Genomic DNA, 6,884 nt, shown 5'->3' on the forward strand with positions numbered 1-6,884 from the left:
CATTCCATTATTGGACTTTGTAATTAATGTTATGCAGGTTGGAATTTTAATTTTTTTATGAAACCTTCATTCATAATGTGATTTTAAATTTAAAAAACGTATTTTTTTGACCATCCATATTGATTTGAAAATGTGATTAATATATGTACTGGCATTAATATCCCACAGACAAGTTCTATCACCGTTGGCATTAATACCCTACTGAAGGACAGATTCCAACACCTTTTGGAAAATTAGCAGTTGCTCTCCTCGGCTTCCAAATTATATACTTTTGCATCCCAGAGAAACTTGGGTGCAATATCTGCCACTTTTGAGATTACAGTTGTCATATTGGATGATGAAAAATCCCATTGGCCAAAGAATGTGATCCACCTCCAGTATAATGTCTTCTATTTGGAAACCTATGCTATCGCCTTTGTAGTATGAAAACAATTGGAATGCATGAAACAAATCATATGTACGTGGATAAGTAGAAAATTGATTACGCCAATCATGAAAAGATCCAATCAAGCCTCTAACATCGATAACAGGTAAAGTATTCCTTGAGCTTGGAGGAATTATATTCAACACCCAAACTAGTTTTGTGCTTAAACCAGTAGCAAATCTGCCATAGAAAGAGATCATATCCATTACATTTCGAATATCATATTTACTAACATTCATAAGTGTCCAATATTCATTGACTTCCCTCTATCAAAATGTTGTGTTTGCACTAAAATTTTCAGCAGTGATCCCTATTTTCTCATGTCATTTAGGGAAGATTGATAAACACTTCGACAATGGAGGAAGTTGTCGAATGTACTCTGCTTCTGGACTTAAATTTAGACAATTCCTTAATGGTTTCTTCCATGATTGTTTTGGATCAGGTTCCTCATCACATAAAACTAGGATTTTGTATTTTTCTTTCTCTAGTTGGCATGCCTTGTCTCCTCGCTTGAACCAAATTGCTATTGGAGGTTGACAAGAAATTATATTCCCACATGTTCAAGTTATCAGACATCAACTTCTCCTATTGATGGGGATAATATTTATCCTTCTCGTAAGTAGAAGATGCAAAATAAACAAAGTAACCACTAGCTCTCAAAAGGTGATCCACTTCTTTCAGTAGAACACCATCATTTTCATGCCAATGGACACAACAATGTGAATAATGGACCATTTCAAATGAATTTCTTAGATAAGCTAGTTGTGTTGTAACAAGAATTGTAATCATGGCACCAGTTCCTCATTAAAGAGAAAATTGAATCTAATTTTCATGCCCATGCTTTGGAGAAAATGATATTGTCTATATACCTAGTGGAAGTAGATAAGCTGGAAAACTTGCAAAACCACAGCCAACATCAAGAACTTGCACCAGTAATGCGGATCGTAAATCCCCCATTCCATTAGATATCATGTTTCTCAACATTTGGATTTAATCTAAAGCTCCATGCTTGAAATGAGTACCACCGCTTGGGAACCACCATAGTTTAGCTTGCTTATGCACCCAATTTTGCCCACCTTTGGCTTTTTGCTAGATGCGAGTGGTTCATATTGCTTCACCACACATAATATTTAATGATTGGAGATTTTATTGGGATCTTGTATTCTTTGGGAGGAGGTATTAAACATAAAGGTTGTTCCTCAAGTGGAGAGGACAAATTTATTTAGAAATTCACTCTTTGAGAATAATTCAAAATTTTCAAAGTGTTGATATACTTTAAATCATGACAAGGAACATAATCAGTGTAATTCAATGACCAAACCTTCATTCCTTCTATAGGTATCTTTATCACATTAGCTTTAAAATTGAGAAACGCCTTATTACTTAACCACTGCTTCCTAGTTGAGATCAATGGTGCGTGAGTAAAGATCACGTGCTTGGTGCCAAATAATGTTCGAACAAAAAAAGTAACTATCATCAATGTGAAATCCAGCATCACCGTCTTCCTTGATTGTACATCGAACATGGAGGAAAGTGAAAAGCCCATATTTAGATGAAAACATTAACAAGATGAAACAGGTCAGCTAGCCACGTATACACCCATCTTTTCAGTGTTTTTCACCATATCACACACAAATATATCTAAGAAATTCAGTTGAAGGCAACTAAATTTGTGAAATACCTTCAAAACGAGTCAAATGGCCTTCAAACTTACAAAGTTGAAAATAAATGGTCATATCTAACAAATAGATCATAAGCAATTAACAATCGAAAATTTATTAGAAATTTGTAACATAATTTTCATTTGAAATTGGTTAAGGAAGATTATTCTTCGTCTCCAACTTAGTCTTCTACTTTCTTTCTCAAAAATAAAATATATTAAGAAATTATATATATATATAGATAGATAGATAGATACACACACACACACACACACACACATATATATATAATTGTATAAACATGAAAATTGACATTCTTGCCATGTTTATACAAAAAATCCAGGTTGAAACCCAAGAGTTCTTGGCAGCATAGATTTTATTTTCCCTATTCTAATCCCATTTTCTTTTGATTCCTCTCTTCTCTTTTGAAAATAATGCAGCTATGGAATTGTCAAAAATCTACAACTCTAACAGAATTTTGTCGATGAATTTGCAGATTGCAACCAAGCCAAATAAAAATCATGGAAAAAACAACTCTAATGAATATTGTAGCTAAGGCAACTTGACAACCTATAAAGGAAAAATCAAAATCAGTAAGACAAAGGATCAAAGGTATGTAAATATTAAGTTATATAATAAAGGTATAACATTTGAATTATGAAATAAATGATGAGTAATCATTCCTACTGCTATACTAAATAATGATTACCCTTAGTTATTATCACACGACTTGGGTTTTAACAAAAATATCAGTGTATTGTCAACCAAGTCGGGGTTTAACCGTGATATAATTCAAAAATCTCCCTCTCCTCTCCATTCATCAATCCTCTTCATGCCCAATCATCTCCATTTTACTAAGCCCTTTGTTATTGTCGAGACCACCCTCACCTAAAGTCTATTTTCTAATTCATTCCATACTCAAATTTCTCTCAGTCGTTAACCTTGTCAAAAGAGAAACTATGGTCTATACTTCTCTACCATGGGAGTCATTGTAAGGTCAGAGTCGAATGGTATTAAGTTTATTGAGGGATATCCATAGGTCAAACAATTGTTGCACCATGGAAGGTGGCTAGAATTCGTAGAGAAAATCAATGGGCGTGAGGAGGTAACAAAATATTTCGATAGGGCATATGACAAAATTGAAGAAGAAATTGGGGACATGAACCTTGTGTTAATATGGTCTTTCGCAGTAGAAGCCACAAGATTTCCAAGAATTGGAGAGAGATGGTTTAAGAACAAAAGGATTGAAGAAAAAAATGGAGAGCTTTTCTCAATAATCTAGGTATGGACATTTTTCTTTCTAAAAGGGGAATACTAGCCATGACTTTGAAGAATAAATGAAGGCATTTTCTGCTAATCATTCAAAATTTTATAACTTGTGAAGGAAGATTCAGTAACATGTTATTTTATCAATCACGTTTAATGATGAATTTTCTAGATGGAAATGAAATTCACCTATCATATTTCCTAATTCCAAGTTTAAGAAAGATGGTTGGTAATGTTCAAAGAAAAATATAATCTATAGATAATGCTTTATACCATCATGGCATAGTGAAAATCTTGAATGAAGGAAATATGAGAAACATAGGAGACAATTGGGAAGATTTATTAGTTATAAATCATTTCAAGGAAGCAAAAATAGAAGAGCCCAGTGGTAAGACAAACTAAAGTAGAAGGAAGTTGCCGATGGAAAATAACTCACCTCCACAACAAGGGCCACATTCAAAGGATGAGTCTCCTCTTAGAGATATGTTAGTGAATCTTAAAAAGAAAAATCTTAAAAGAAAGAAAGCTAGCACTAAGGAAGAAAGTTCATCCAAAAAGAGAACATAACATGAGAAAATAGAGCAGGGAAAAGTTAAGAAGCAATATCTTAGTACTAAATCACCATCTAAACCATCATCTACCATAAGAAGAAGCTTAAGTTTCAATATAAGAAATGCATGAGTAACCTCGACAATCCCCGAATTTTTTTGATTTAGAGAAATAAGAAATGGACTCTAGAGTTTCATCATCACCAAATCCATCACCAACAGTTCCATCATTACCTATTCCATCACCAGCTGAGAGTCCAGTTAGAATAACTTCGAAGATTGATCCTATGCAACACGAAATTTATGACTATATAAAATCTTTGGAAAGAAGAGCTATAGGTAAAAATATTGCAACATCCTCAAACCAAGGAGAAAATGAAGCAATCCATTCTAATATTTCAGGAGAGCTTCAAGTTCAAGACAACCTCAAGCAAGAAATTTATGAGTTGGAAATACTGAATAGACTTCTGAAGAAGGAGAATGAAACAGAAAAGGAATAGAATAAAATCCATAAAACCCAGAATGAAAAAATCATACTACACCCTGGTCAAGGAAAATTTTGATGGAAATTTATCTTAATGATTAGAAACCTTGGAGAATCTTACTAATATTTAATATGAAAACTATAAAATGATTAGTGATATTTCAATAAAAATATTCAAACTTATAATGGTTTTATATAGTTTCTATAAAAAATTGGCGATTATTAAGGTAAAATAAAATTTTCTTATAAAATTTGGGCAAATCTGTTTAAGGAATAAATGGGAATTGGTGAATCTTTTTTTTGGAAAAAGCATGGAAAATTAGCCTATCTTCAAATATTAGCCCCTAAAATTTTCCTTGATCTTGGTTTGAGGTATAATAAAAACAAGCAATTGATAGCTCAAAACAATTTTCTTAAGAGGAAGATTATAGGCCTGCAACACAGAATTTTGATGAAGAAACTGAGGATGGCAGTTAGTGCTAAGAAATCAAGGAGGAGTAACTTTGATGTCCTTTCTCAGGTATCTATGGCGGCTCAGTAACACGAAGGACTCACAAATTTTTAAATTTTTCATGAGGACATGCAATGTCTTATGTGTGGGGGAATGTTGAACCCTAGAATTGCTTCTTTTTTACAACTCTTTTTCACTCTGTTCCTCCCCTTTTGATCTTCATAACTACAATTTGGGTATGAGTTTACAAGGTTGAAAAAATAGTGGGTTCATAATCATCTTCTATTTCATAAATATAACTTGCCTTTATTATTTAACTTAATATCTACTTGAGCTACTGAATTATAGTGATTCTGCAACTGATGTATGTTTCTATAGCTAAGTCCAACGTCTGATAGGTTGTGTAGTTTCAACCGAGAAATAGGTCATATGGGTAGTTTGAAATTGGTTGAGACAACAATATTCTCCCATTTTTTGAAGCTGGATTGATAAAGAAGACAGTCTAGCAACTTGGTCAAATGATAAGTCAACCACCATAGAAGGCGCATAAAGAAAGTGAGATGCATATTTTTCGCCTCATGATTTGTTGCATTGATAGAAAATCTTGAGCATATCACGATATCTTATCTTTTATAGTTAAGTATAGCTAATGTTGATTAGAATAAGCATAATTCTAAGAAACTATTGGAAATACTGGGGGGTGGGGGGGTGAATCAATATTTCTTTTTAATTGTTCTTTTTATCACCAAAACATTTACGTATGGAAAACAAAAATGGATAGTTGGAATAAATGCTTTTGTTAACACAACCAGTGCAATGAAATAGATACAATATATAAATGGTTGCAATTAGTTTCCAAGCACCAACTTGGACTTTTGTGAGGCTCCAACCTCCAGAACACCAACTTTGTTTTGCCAAGGCAATAGTTCTGCACTTAGGAGCACCAACTCCCAAGGATTCCAATCCTTTTAGTTTTGAGGCTCCAACCCTGACCTAGTAGAAACTATTTTGATGTAGTTCTCTACTCCAAGCTTGTTGAGCTTCTGCTTCACTCATATTCTCTTGCTTCTCCTGCCTCTGTCTCAAATTCGGCTTCCTCTCGCTCTGATTATACACACATAATTCATTTTTTTTCATGTTTTTGTATTCCTGATGCCTTTGAATGTTTGTTTCCACTTTCCACTGGCTCTTTGGCTTCTTCAACGCTTGCTTCAGCTTCCTCTATGTTGGCTTGTCCTTTGGCTTCCCTCTTCTTCCTTGCTTTGGCTTTTCGATTTCCTCTGTGCTGGCTTACCCTTCGGCTTCTTGGCATTTTAATCGCTATAGCTTCCTCTGTCACCAACACTTTTGGGACACATTGATTCAACGACGAGGACCAAAATGCATAGAGAAAGCTACCATGTCACCACCGCCATTGCAATCAGCATCATTCTAGCCTTCTGAACTATCAAGAGCATTTCTTATGCATTTTGGCCTTCAAAACCCTGCAAAATACAGATATTCTTATACCAAAAGTGGTATTTCGGAAGGGGCATACATGGGAACTAGTATTCAGAGGATGGCTTCCAATTCCACTTGGCAAGCGACACGCAGCAGTGGGAAGGAAGAGGATACCACTTTTCGGGTGGGTATTCCTCGAGCTACATGTCCAATCGAAATATATGCAGATTGTTGGATCCATGAAGGAATGATCAATGGTGGAGGGTCGGATGCACCGGGAATGCAGACCCACCCTTTTATGGTCGCGAATGTAATACATAGGAATATATGAAAAAACAACCGAAACATTACATGGTGGACTTCAAATTTATTATGCCTGCATTTATAGCTTTATCGGGTCCGCTAATATATCGCAATTGGCAATTACGGCTTCTTGATGGCCAATGGCCGATTCACCTACGGATGTGATATGATATTAAGGTAGATTGTAATGTTGCATCAGGTCTACAACATTCATCGCAATCGGCACTTACAGGAGGACAACCCTTTGGGTATTATGATATGAGAGTACCGATAGGGTGGATGTGATATAATATACACCCGAACATAT

General features: G+C 34.8%; 1 pseudogene; it reads right to left on the reverse strand.

The window, feature by feature from the left end:
* Positions 1–233: 233 nt before the first annotated feature.
* Positions 234–1,970, reverse strand: LOC149186555 (putative methyltransferase PMT6 pseudogene; annotated as a pseudogene).
* Between the last annotated feature and the right edge of the window lie 4,914 nt (positions 1,971–6,884).

Source organism: Pinus tabuliformis, chromosome 3_1, assembly GCF_031772625.1.
Source record: "Pinus tabuliformis cultivar Carrire ecotype Pingquan chromosome 3_1, CPIR1, whole genome shotgun sequence".
Taxonomy (NCBI): Eukaryota; Viridiplantae; Streptophyta; class Pinopsida; order Pinales; family Pinaceae; genus Pinus; species Pinus tabuliformis.